The 13,999-nt window shown below is 44.1% G+C and overlaps 1 protein-coding gene across 2 annotated transcripts in view; it reads left to right on the forward strand.

Annotated features, from left to right (window-relative positions):
- The window catches only part of Marchf3 (membrane associated ring-CH-type finger 3), a 188,899-nt gene that overhangs the window by 26,103 nt on the left and 148,797 nt on the right, over positions 1-13,999 (forward strand). The window lies entirely within an intron of this gene.

Below are 13,999 nucleotides of genomic sequence, written 5' to 3' on the forward strand. Positions count from 1 at the left end.
ATAGTCAGAAGCTATTAATGCTAATCAATGCCTTCAATGGGATTCACTTAAGTATCTTTAACACTTTCTTCAACTAATATGGAAAATCCCCTGAAGTGTGTATTGTAGATTTTTCCCTTTGTAAAGAGATGCAAATGATTAGAATAGGTTATATGATTCCCTCTGAGTCTCTCAAATTTCTGTTTTTCCAATATCTCAAAGTAAGTGTTCTCTGCTCTGCAGACCTACAAGCCTAGGCATATGTATTCATTCCGTCACCTTCCTTGGTGACACGTAGGCCACCAGTGTCCTACCCCACTGCTCTTCTTGAAATTGGAAGACAGGGTCATGGCACTTTTAAGACTGGACAGCATTCAGGCACAAGTTTATGGCCTAATGCATGCTCTCCACATCTCTTAAGGGGAAAACGTAAAATCTCAGATGAAATTTAATCATCTTTGTACATTAACTTTGCTTTCTCTTTCAACTTCTTTAAAAGAAACACAGAAAACCTCTTAACTATTCGTGAAGACTTGGGTCATATGATCTGAGCTGAACCAGACACATCACTAGAGGATAAAAAGGCAAGGAGAGGGCCCTGTTCAGACAGTTTGCTAATTGTCTGGCCCAGCATTTATGGTGCCTATTTGTTAGAGGCTTTTCTTACTGGTTATTGGTAAGAACTTTCTTTTTTAACTCTTTCCCTAAGTCAGATCAGTGAAAAGCATACTATTTGACACACATAAATTTTTTTGTGCTTTAAATTTTATGTTATCTAAATAACCTCTCTGGAGTTTCTCTTCCTTGCACGAAGATTTAAATCAACAAAATTTTCATTCAAAAATATTTGTGGGTGAATGATGATATTCCTATTGTTTAATTTGAATTATTAAACTGTAAAAATGCTGAAGAACACCCTAGATCTCGAGATCTGGGGTGGAGAGAGGGGAGAGGAGGAGAGATTTAAGGGGTAGAGATTTAAACAGAGCTAGACAGAGGTAAAATGAATGGACAATGCTAAGAACAGGGACTAGTGAGTGAAATGACCAGTGTTTTGAGAAAGATTCTGAAGTAGCAGAAAGACTAGGCTAAGATTGGAATGTATGCAGTATCCACAAGAAGAAGGCCATTGTAATTGTAGAGTGGAGGTGGGGAGGAAAATGCTTTCTTTTTACCCTCCAGCTAGATGTAGACATAAAACACCCAGAATGTTAAAGCATTATTTTATTTCTGGGAAAAATACTCAGCTAGGAAAGAGACTGTGCTATTCTTTGGGTATCCTAAGTGCCCACACACTCCAGAATCATCTGCACCTGTCCTTCCCAAGTGGGAGGTCAGCGGTCCCGCTTTTGAGTTCCATGTCTCATAGTTATTAGGCGATCTCATGGAGGACTCTCACGAAACCTGTAAACCCTGCTCCAGAGGACCCAGTGCTCTCTGTAGGCACCTGGAAACACATATGCATGCATGCATGCACACACACACACACACACACACACAGAGAGAGAGAGACAGAGAGAGAGAGAGAGAGAGAGAGAGAGAGAGAATACATATACTTTTTTAGATTGATGGGAAGTTTGGAAAGCTAATATGCAGAAAAATGCCAGCATATAACCACGGTTGGAATAATGAACAAATAAGAGAAATCAGAGATGTCTAGGCCAGCCCCTGAAGCCCACCCATAGGCTTGAAATTCCTATGCTTTATATGGCCATTTAAATTACTTGGAAAGCCTGTTCCTTTCTACCCTCTGGTCCTTTCCCAATAACTATTCTGCTATAGTTGGACATTCTCCAATACTGTGTTAAATTATTTCCCCACCTTCAGGTCTCTGCCGTTCCCACAACCCACAGCCCCATTAGTCAAAACTGACCCAACCTTCAGTGGGTTCGAATCCCACTGTCTCCAGGAACCTTAGCATACTCTCACTTCCTCCTCCTCTATATTTTGGTCCTTTCTCACTGGGGCACCTTTGATTGACAGATCAATTCCTGGTCCAGCAGAACACAAGTTCCTGCAAGAGAGTGGCCACACATAAGGTACCTATGATTGTGCACTGCCACCGCACAGATGTTGGTGCTTTGCCAAAAGTAGTATTGAATAGGCATCTGATTGAATGAACAATTTTGTACAGAGTCCCTATTGTGCTTTTGGACCAAACCCCTTGTCTCTCTCAGCCTCAGATGCCTCTGCTATGAACAGAGGATAACAGCACAGGCATACTCCCCAGGTGTGCAGGGAGAATAAACCAATGACTGAAAAGCAATTTAAAATTGTAAAATGAGATGCTATATATAAATGTTACATAATCAAAATCATTTCCTTCTGTATTATGTTTTATTTGGCTTTATAGCTTCAAATCCTTTGTGGGTTTCAGGATTTCACAGATGTAATACCACTCACATTAGTACCTAGATTCTCCTGGGTAATAAAAAATTTTGTGTATTATAGATCAGAGCTACTTTTCTTTGGCACACTTACATGCAAATCTGTCACAATTTGGGGTATTCATAGTAACTACTGATAAAATTCCTTTCTAAGGGAAAATCCATTTTTTCAGTCCTTGACTGGCCAGTTATTATTCTAATACTTTTGCCTCTAGGGAACTAGCTCCCATTAAGTCTAAAATCTGGGTGATGAACATCAATTTCTAGGAAGCCTAAATATTCTAGGAGCTTTACAGTGAGACCTGGAAATGGCTTGGATTTAAAGCTCTGTTTGTTTCCTGTGGTCTTCTCTATCTTCGTTTTGATTTGAGTGTTACCAGTCACTCATTGCAATGTGATGTGCTAGAAATCAGGAAAGATATGGGTCAAGTCTTTCACGTGAAAGCGAAGCAGTACGAGTTTAAGATGTATTTTCTTCCTTAATGTGTTCAAGTAGTTTCCAATGGCAAAATACATTTCCCTGTATTACCTCCAGCACCTATGAGGAACTTTGGGCCTTCGAGTACACAGCCTACATTATTCCTAGACTTAGAAATTCTGAGCAAGGGGAGTCCTTACATGTTAAAGGATTAAGGTAGACACTGTATTCAATAAGGCTTAGTAAGTATTGTTACTAGAGGGACTTCCAAAAGCCTGGTCTTGTGCTAGCTCTCGCTCAAGCTTCATAAGTGGCTAATGGGGCAAACCCCATCACCCCAAAACTCCCAGTCTCAGCAACTGGATTTCCAAAGAGGAGGACTTCTTCACATAGCCTGAAACTCTTCCTGTTCTAACTCTACCTGTGATAGTTAATTTTATGTGTCAGTTTCACCAAGGCACAGTATATCCTGATTAAACATTATTTCTTGATCTTTCCATGGTGCTGTCCTGAGTAGTCTGACACAAGCTACAGTTAGTTATCTGGGGTGAGGAACCTCAGGAGAGAAAATGCTTCCATCCAATTGCCTATAAGCAAGGCATTAGTAGGGCATTTTCCTGATTAGTGATTGATGTAGAAGGCAAAGCCCACCTATGGATAGTGCTACCCCTGGGCAAGAGGTCCTGATAAGCAAGCTGCAAGAACAAGCCAGTGAGAGTTCCTGACTTCAGATACCTCCCTGAAGGTCCTGCCCTGATTTTCCTACATGACGGCCAAAAACTGTAAGCTGAAATAAAGTGGTTTCTGGATAAGGGTAGCTTTGGAATAGGTAGACTCAATAGACCGCCCTCTCTAACATGAGCATCTTCCACTCTGTGCAGGTTTAAGGGCACAAAAAATTTCATTTTTCTTCCTGCCTGCTTGAGCTGGAGCACTACACATTTCCTGAGTTTAGATGTGGCTTTGTGACTCCAGCTCACCTGATTTTTTAGGTCTCTAGGGAAGGAGAAACATTAAATCACTGATTTTCTGACAAACAACAGATTGTAGGAGTTCTTGGCCTCCATAACTGAGTCAATTCCCAACAGTGAGTTTCTGTGTGTGCACATGGAGATCCCATTGCTTCTACTGCTCGAGAGCTCCACAGTGGAGTTAGTTCCCCACCCCTGCCCAACATGTGACCTTCCCTTTCTCAGTGGCTGCCTAAACCCTCATGATTGTTCATCGTAAGGGCGTCTTGTTTTGTTGTTTTGGGACTGGATCTCACCATGTCGCTCCAACTGAACTGGAACTCACTATGTAGACAAGGCTGGCTTCAAATTCTAGATCCATCTGTTTCCGTCACTCCAGTGCTGGGATTAAAAGCGGGCCTCACTATGTCCAGCTTCATTACGAAGTTCTAAAACCAGGAGTATGTGCTTGTTTTGAATTTCTCTTGGTCAATTCCTTGCCAGCTTCTGTAGTTTTTCACTGGGCCATCATTTCTCAAGGTCATTAGAGTGTCTCATCCGGCTCATCCTTACTGGTATAAAGTTTTAAGAAATTGAGCACAGTTTTTCTTCTGAGAATGTATGTTGAAATCCCAAGTTTCTGTGGAACAAAAACTGCTCTTCCCTACCCATTTCTGTTAGCACATTTTATCATGGTTGGACCTGTACCAATCTAACCCTCAAATGGAGAAGTTGCTTTGACATGCAAGCAGAAGCCGAGTGCATTGCTTTGTGGATGCTGACACTGACTGAAGATGCTGTGCCATCAATATCTCTTACGAAATCCTCTCCTAGTTGATGTGTCCAAACTGACACCATACTTCCTCTGGCCAAAAACACCTCCATGATATTTTGTAGTCTGTGCAGAAATTAATATTTCAGACTCCTTTATCATTAGTTATCCCTCTCATTTGTGTGAAATGGGTCAGAAATACTGCTGCATTGTCATACACAGGAAACTGTTAATGAAGTTAATGACGTGCTCAAGGCTTCAGAATGAGTCCCAGGCAAAGCTGCTCTTAGAGTCTGTAGCTTCTGGCAGGAATTTAGAAAGTTTTGCATTTCTGTGCAAGATCTTTTGGGCGATCCTTTAAAAATGTAGACAATTTTCAAAATAAATCTATGCTGAAAGAGATGGTGGGGATGGAAGAAAGGGAAACATGTCTTTAGTTAGGCACGTTTTCCAATGAGAGAGAGAGAGAGAGAGAGAGAGAGAGAGAGAGAGAGAGAGAGAGAGAGAGAGAGAGAATGGCCATTTTACATGTGCCAACTTTTTTGTGCAGTAGGTCCTCTCCTTCTTCTCTGAGAATCAAGCTCAAGCCACTAGGCTATGCATCAAGGACTTTTACCTGGTGAGCCCTCCACCCAGTCCCTGTAATATGTGCTTTAGTTTGCTTTTCTCTTGCAGTTATAAATACAAGGGCATAGCAGTGGTGATGCATGCTTTAGTTCTAGCACCTAGGAGATAGATCTCAGAGTTTGAGGCCAATCTGATCTACAGGGGAAGTTCCAGGACAACTAGGACTACACAGAGAAACCCTGCCTCAAAACACAAACAAACAAACAAACAAACAAAAGAGCTATGACTTAAAGCAACCTGTGGAGGAAAGAATTTATTTGGCGGACATATCTTAAGTCAGAGTCCACTGAGTGGAGGCCAGGCAGGACCTGAAGCAGAGACCACAGATGAACACTGCCTACTGATACGCTTCCCATGGCTTGTTCAGTTTGTGCTCTTACACACCCCAGAACCACCTGTCAAGGCATGGCACTGCCCACTGTGGTCTGAGCCCTTCCACACCAATTATCAATCAAGACATTGCCACAGGTCAATCTAATGAAAGCAGTTTCTCAATTGAGGTCTCCTCTTCTCAGATGACTCTAGCTTGTGTTGACAAAAGAAAAAAACTAACCAACACAGTTGGTTGTATTCTCTTTAATATCTTTTTAAATGCTTGGCAGTCAAAGAGAGATGGTAAAGGTCCTTTCCTCTTATTTCCATTTATAGGACAAGAGTCCAGTGGGATCTAAATAGATAGAAATTGCATATGTAGGAAATTGTCCAGAGCATACTATTTCTCCATTTCAACTTCACATTCTTCCCCTTGTGGTCTACTATTATAAATGCGAAGCATTTGCAGTGCATAGTAACCATTGTCCTGGGGTCCCCCTTGAGCAGCTAAACACAGTAAGACAACTCTGCCAGCTGTTTTCACAGTCAAAGAAGAAAGGGTAAACAGAGGTTAAGTGACTGCCAGAAGCACTCGCCATGACAGCTGTTCAGATCGGAACTTGTGCCTCTTACTGGTCACAGCCTATTGAAAAGCTCTAAAGTATATAGCTTCTCAGAGAGGGATGGTGGTCCCTGAAAACAAATTTGCTTAACATCCACAAAGGAAAAAACCTGCATCATGGTTCTGATTTTTTCCCATTCTTTTTAAAATATGAGATTTTTTTTTTTTTTTAGAAATGGATACATGAGCCTCTATATTTAAATCATTTCCACCCCTCTGCCAGCCCCTTCTGGGCCCTCCCCTTGCCTGTCTTTGTGTGTTTGTGTGTGTGTGTGTGTGTGTGTGTGTGTGTGTGTGTGTGTGTGTCTGTGTCTGTGTCTGTGTCTGTGTCGTCTGTGTCTGTGTTTGTACGCACGCCTTTGAGTCTGTTTAGTGTTGCTCATATGTGTATGTATGTTTATGGCTGACTGCTTACGCTTGGATAACCTATAAAGAGGTTATCCCTGAAGAAGACTGACCCTCCCTCTGCCAGCAGCCACTAATTGCCTGTAATTCTCCATCTAGAGGTAGGACCTTATGAGATTCCTCCCTCCGTACTGTATGTTGACTGGTATTGTTATTGTTCAGATCATGTTTAGACAGCCATATTGTTGAGATTTTACGGGTATAGCCCTCTGTCATATATAAAAGTTACCATCTCACAGTAGACAATGTAACTCTTCCAATTTCTCTGCCCCCTCTTCTATAGTGCTCCCCAAGCCTTGGCTGTGGGATGTGTGATGTGGATATATCAATTGGGGATGAGCATCCAATGATCAGTGTTTTTCTGAATTTTGGCCAATTGTGGATGTTTGTAATAGTTTCACCCACTAACAAAAGTTCTGATTAGGGCTAAGAGGTATACTTATCTGTGGGTATAAGGATAAGTATTTAGAATACAGTTAGAAATTGTATTGGCTTGGGAAATCATAGTCAGTTCCTTTTAGGGTTAGTGACAGTAACCAGCCACAGGTAGGTGGATAGGTTTACAGCTCCAGACATGAATCCCCTCCTGAAGAGTGGGCTTTATGTCTAATTAGTTTTTGTTAGATAGCCTATGGCTCCTGGGAGCATTTTTACCCCAGGTGCTGTATCTCTACCCCTATCTCTACCCCTGTATCTCTGTATCTAAATATGGACCTGGCCTTGGCAAGTTAGAACATGTAGCCTTTGTCTTTCTGAGTCTGGGTTACCTCAGTCAGTAAAAGATTTTCTCTAATTCCATCCACTTATCCACTCACCTTCAAATTCTATATTTTTGTTTATATCTGAATAGATTTTCACTGTGAAGATGTATCATTTCCCTTATCTATTCATCAGTTGAAGGACATTCGGGTTGTTTCCATTTTCATAGCTATTGTGACTAGAGTGGCACTGAGTATGGCAGAAGCAGTTATCTCTGGAGGATAATATCAAGTCCTTTAAGTTTCTGAAGAAAGAGGTTGTGGAAGACACTAAAGATAGAAAGACATCCCGTGTTCATAGTTTGCCAGAAGTAATATTGTAAGAACAAACATCTTACCAGAAGCAATCTACAGACTCAATGCAATCCCAACCAAAATCCCCACAACGTTCTTCACAGAAATAGAAAATTTCCTAAAATTTATATGAAAACATAGACCCCAGATAGCCAAAGCAATTTTGAGAAAAAAAGAACTATGCTGGAGGGATGACAAGCAATATTACAGAGCCATAGTAATAAAAACCAGCATGTTACTTGGTACAAAGACAGACATGTAGACCAATGGAACAAAAGACAAGATCCGAACACGAGTGCACATAACTAGTGCCATCTGATATTTGATAAAGATGTCAAAAATGCACACTGGGAAAAAAGGCAGCAAATTCAACAAACGGTGCAGGGGAAACTGGAAGTCCACATATGGAAGAAGAAAATTAGACTTGTATTGTTACCTTGCCTGGATCAAAATCAACTACAAAATTGATCAAAGATGACAGTGGGAAACATGAAAGGCTGAAACTTCTAGAAGAAAACATAATGTCCTACAAGATACAGGTGTAGAAAAGGACTTTGAGAACAGGATAGTATCTCCTAGGAATTAAGACCAACAACAGACAAAGCAGACACAGAACCAACAGTTCTTCTGTACAACAAAAGAAACAATCAAGGGAAGAGGACGCCTACAGAGTTGGAGAGAACCTTCGCAACTACTTCTCTAGTAGACTATCGCTGTTCATGATATATAAAGTAGACTATCGCTGTTCATGATATATAAAGTAGACTATCGCTGTTCATGATATATAAAGTAGACTATCGCTGTTCATGATATATAAAGAACTTTAATCCAGAAATCCAACAACCCAAGTTAAAACTGGCTGCAGATCTAGATTCTCCAAAGAGGAAATATAAATGGCTGAGAAATATCTTTTTTAAGTGTTCAACACCCTTAGCAATTAGAAAAAATGAAAATTAAAACTACTTTGAGATCTCATCTCACCCCAGTCAGAACAGTGAAAACCAACGAAAGGAGTGATAACAAATGCTGGGCAGGATGTGGGGAAGGTTGAACCTTCATTCACTGATTGTAAGATTGCAAAGTGGCACATCTCAGAATCAGTGTGAAGAATTCGCAAAACGCTAAAAGTAGGTCTCCCCTCCAACCCAGCTATACCACCTTTTTCATCCTTAAGCCATTCCACAAACTTCTCACCCCTTTCAGTGGAAGAAATTGTAATAAATAGGCTGGAAGTAAACAAACGACTTTCACACCCAGGCTCGGGGGTTTTCTTTCTGTTTCCTGTAGTCAGTGTTTGCCTAAGTTCCTGGTACAGGAAGAGATCTTGTTTCCACTCTTAGAATATCAGGATAACACAAACTCGATAGATTATGATGGGAGCTAGCAACTAAAGGAATGTTCAGTCTTATGTCCAAGTGATAGGCTCTTGTAGAAACTGCACACAATAAAAATAAAATAAAAGTACAATACAATGAAAGTAAAAAGATGGTGTGGAACCAGCTGGTTGTCCAGTGTCAAATGGTCAGCTGTAAAAAATACAAGTAACATTATATAGAGTCAACAGATTATATTTAAGAATATATATGTATTTATATATATAGCATGTGATAACAATTAATGAAAAAAAGAGGCCATGAGCTTGAAAAAGAACAGGGAGCAATATAACAGGAAGGTTTAGAGGGAGGAAGGAAAAAGAAGAAATGTATACATTTTAATCTCATAATAAAAATGTTTTTCAAAAAGATGGTGTGAAAATAGTGTAAATGGGGCCGTCTGTGCTGGCTCGTCCTTAATGTCGACTTGACACAAACGAGGGCCATTTGAGAAGAAGTCTTAACTGAGAAAATACCTAGACAGGATCATCTATGGGCAAGTCTGAGAGGTATTTTCTTAGTGATTCATGTCGCAGGGCTCAGCCCAGTGTGGGTGGTGCCACAAGCGGACCTGTGGGCCTGGATGGTTTAAGAGAACAAGCTGAGCAAGCCATGAGCAAAGCAGGCCAGTACCCAGCATTCCTGTGTGGCTCCTGCATGGGCCCCTGCTCTGACTCTGTGGATGATGACCTATCAACTCTAAGATGAAATCGACCTTTCCCTCCTGAGTTGCTTTACGTCACAGTAATAGAAACCCTAGCCAAGACATCATTTGTTCTTAAAGAGAAACTGAGATGTACAGTTAATCTAAGAACCATGGATGGATAAATCTATCTAAGGAAGAGAGAAATGGAAAACTAAAACCTATCTATTTCTTATTTAGTGGAGGAAATTTCTTTCATTTCCCCCTCAGCAACTACTGTGTGGAATCATCAGCCAGTGGTTGGCTCCTACTACCAAAGTGACTTAAATTTTTCCTAGTGCTCAAAGCAAACCCATATATCACAAGTGCTGTACTGGCTCTACTAAAATGATTTTTAATTTTTTAATACTACAACCGTGTGTGTGCGTGTGCACGTGTGCACTCTCACACACGCACCATGGTACACATGTGGAGGTAAGAAGTCAATTTGAGGGGAGTCAGTTCTATTCTCCTACGGGGGGCCCAGGGATAGATCTCAGGTATTCAGGCTTAGTAGCAAAATACTCTTTACTGTCTGAGCCAGCCAACCAGCCAAAAGATGGTTTTAAAATAACAATTAGCACCTGTGACAAACCCTCCCAGGGTGTGATCATGATGAGCACTGATAGCCAACTTCTCTAGTTACATCATAAGTGTGAATGGAAAAAGTCCAAAGAAATACTCTTCTTCCATGGACACGTCCTGATTATCCCAGTCAAAGATGATGTTTCCTGACAGCCCTCAGCGAAGGGGCTTCCAGAGAGTCGTGAAAGCAAACAGAAGAGCATGGGCTTAAAAGAGAGATTGAAATTCTCCTGCTTACTGTAGTTTGGATCCAAGACACACAGGTTGGAGGGTTGGTTCCCAGCCTGTGGCACTATCAGGAGGTTTCGAACCCTTTAGGAAGTAGGGCCCACTGAAAGGACACTGCAGTGCTCCCATCCGTCTCCCTTCTCTGCCAGGCCCCCTATACTTGGTTACCATTGAAGTGTGCAGTGGTGTTCTACCTAGGGCTTCCACCATGAAGCACCATGCTGCCATCGGCCCGAAGAGGTCAAGAGACCATGAACTCTAACTGTAAGCCAGGACAACACTTCCTTGGGTATTTTGTCACAGGGAGGAAATCTGACTGACATACCACTAGAACCAGGAGTAGTCTTCGGGACCTTCTCTGATTCCTCCAGACCTGTCCTCACCCCAATTCCTCATCCCAGCATGAACAGAGATTCATATGTTCTCTTCGCTTTATCTACCTCTAAATTTTTGTAGGCAAAGCCTAGTCACTCCACAGCTTCGAGTGATTGTTGGAATTGAATCTTTCTTATCTGTACCAGTCTTTTGGTTCAGTAAGCAAGACAGAACTTAATGTGCAGATTTGACATTACTAATTTTTACAGCTTGTTAAGGGCTATACGGGTCCCATTTTCCCCCTTCTGACAACAAGAGGCCTATGGACCTCTTTCCACAGAGTTAAACCAAACCCATGCCAGAGCTCACCTAAGAGTTGCAGCTTTCTCAGCTACTGGTGCTGTTTCATTCCTTGCCAGATGAAAGCTGGCCTTTTACCTTCCTTCTCCCTGGTGACCTCATCAGAGGCTTCTCCTCTGACATGAGCTATAAAGGAGGAAGTTGTGGAAGCCAGATGGCCATTGAAATTATACCTGCGGCTCTCTCACACATGAATAGTCATCTGTACTGAAAGACTACGTAGTTCCTTAGAGTTTCTCAGAGCTGAGACAGTGATCTGAAGTGCCTAGATTGGAAGCAAGAGTGTGGAGGTGGGGGACATGTGAGTGGCAGACCATCAGGAAGTTTGGCCCCTTTCCTATACTGTTGTGCATTCCTGTTAATACAAGTTGGATGCGCAACAAGTACAGGTCCAGGCACAGATTGGATCTGCCTACCCTAAGAAGACAGTCTAGGACATGCTCATATTCTAAGCCTTAGACAGACAGCAATACTCTTTTGACGCTGTTCCTTTCAACTCTGCGCGGACGCACGCACACGTGTGTGTGAGTGTGTGTGTGTGTGTGTGTGTGTGTGTGTGTGTGTGTGTGTGTGTGGTGTAGTCTTAAAACCTGACTAAAAAGACTATTCTGGCAAGACTGAATGAAGCAGGGGAAAGCCAACAGTGGCCTAAAGGCTCCCAATGCACTCCTAACTACCAGCTATGAGCATGCCTTCTTCCTAATCAAGGTTTTCCAAAGGGGAGAGAGGGAAATGGAGAGTCCGACGGATCTGGCCTGCTCTGCGGTTTTCTGTCCAAGAAGACGGATAGTTTTGGCTTCTCGATATTCCTGGAGGACCAAGCAGACAGCCACAGAACCCATTGTGGCGGATGGGAAGTGCATGGGGCGCCTTTGGGCATGAGAAGGCTTTTGCTAAAGGTCCCTAGCCTTGTGGAAGGAAAAGGAGAGTCCTGCTTTGTACTTTCCCGGAGGTTGGCTGAGCCAGAGTTCTTGTTTCGGAGACAACCGCCAAATCGAGCTTAGAACCGTTTCCAGTGTAGTTGGACCCTTGAGACGCAGACTGTGTGAGTACTCAGAATCCTCCGGTGGCTGGGGCGCCTTTGGGACCAAGTTCCTCGCCTCCTATTGGTATCAGGTACGAGTGTTGCTCTCCACAGCGTGCCCACTCGCGACGGCTCTGGGAACTCCTACGGTCTGTCAGCAAGAGCCTTTCCTGGTCGCAGCCTCGTTCCCGGGGCGTTCGGGTCCCACTGCATCAGACCACGCAGGAGCCGCCAGACGCCGCCGCCGCCGCTGCCGCCGCCACCGCCGCCACCGCACTTCACAACTGCCAACTTGCGGGCAGCTAGAGCGTCTCCGGGCCAACGCTCACCCGCAAGCGATTGGACACCGAGTCGGGGGCAGGACGACGCGCTATGCACCTCCCACAGCCTCCAAGGATCCTGGTGCCCTGACTATTGGCTATGGCCTCCGCCAGTCAAACACTAGTAGACGCCCCGCCTTATAGGGGCTGGCTCAAGACTGGCCCCGCCCCAGGGCTCCGCCCCCTTCGGAGCCTAGTCAGCTCTGCGCGGTGTTCCGCCTCATTCGCTGAGCGGGTCCGTATATTGTCAGCACGCTCTGGGCGACTGCTGAGCCAGGCGACCGCCGAGCTTGCGGCGATCCCCGTCAGGTGCCCAGTAAAGCCAATGCGCCCTGGTCCGGCGGGGCAAGAGCAGCCGGCGGTTCCGGGCAACTTGGGACTGAGGATCTGCAGCAGGGGCGTGGATTTGGCGTCTTTACTGGGCCAGGAGGGTGAGTGGCCGCGCCGTGAAAGCGGCTCCCCTGCGCCGTGTTGCCAGAGAGCAGAAGACCGCCTTGGTGCTGGTGGGTGGGAGCGTGGCGGCTGTGGGAGGGCAAGGCAAGGCAGGGGACACTTACTCTCTGTCAGCGTCCGGGCTCCCGAACTTCTGATTTTCAAAGCATCCCAACTCGGCCCAGAACGTGACTATGCGTCGGAACCGACTTGGCGTTGGTGGTTGCCACCCTTAAGTCCCAGACGCGCCCCTGCCCCTCTGCGGCGGCGACACGGCGCGCGGGGACACCTCGTTGCGCGCACAGCAGTTCCTAGATGGCTGCGAGTGGTTCCTAAACATTAACCGGCGCCCGAGCCGGCGTGCGCAGCAAGCGCTGGTCGCGTTCCGACTGAGAACTGGAGGGACCCGCTGGGGACAGTAGCAGGCCTCTTCCGTACTCTTGCTGATCCGACGAAAATGACAGCGGTGCTGAACGCTAAACTTTGGGAAGTAATTGCTTCCTGTCAGCCTTTGAATGTGCGCCCCTCTTCCTGGGTTGCTCAGACCTCCGCATCTGCCACCAGGTGTGTCTGAGGAACTTGGTTAGGACCAGCAGGGAGCCTAGAGGCCAACACCAAGCTGGGTGTTCTCAGCCTGGTTTGGTGGTGTTCCTTAAAGCACCTGCGTGTTTTTTAAGTGATGAAGTTGTAGCAAGAACTGACAACTGAGGATTCAAGGTTAGACCTGACACTTTGTGGCTAAGCGTGGGTTACATCCCCCCCCCTTTCCTCTTTCCTCTCGTAATAAATGCCGCTTGATTTTTCTGAGTGCAGTTGCATGCAGCTTATATTCTGTATGGACTAAATAGAATTCAGTGCAATATTGTCTTGCCATTCTTATTTGATATGAGTGAGAGCCTATTAAGAAGACTATGGAGAGTTAGCTCTGCTGTTGGGAATAGTTCTGTCTTTCAAAATATATAAAACGTTGATTTTTTTTTTATAGTAGCTGCGGATGTACAAGCGAATATATCTGAGGGTGTGTGTCTATGTGCGGGACTGATAGGGGCATGAGGTAGAAATATATAGAGGATTAACTCAGCCTTGAACTTCCTCTGGATTGTAGAGATGAACCCTCTTAGCTATAAGGTATCTAATCCTGTATGTGTAAGCATGT

The sequence above is a fragment of the Rattus rattus genome, chromosome 15, assembly GCF_011064425.1.
Source record: "Rattus rattus isolate New Zealand chromosome 15, Rrattus_CSIRO_v1, whole genome shotgun sequence".
Classification (NCBI taxonomy): domain Eukaryota; kingdom Metazoa; phylum Chordata; class Mammalia; order Rodentia; family Muridae; genus Rattus; species Rattus rattus.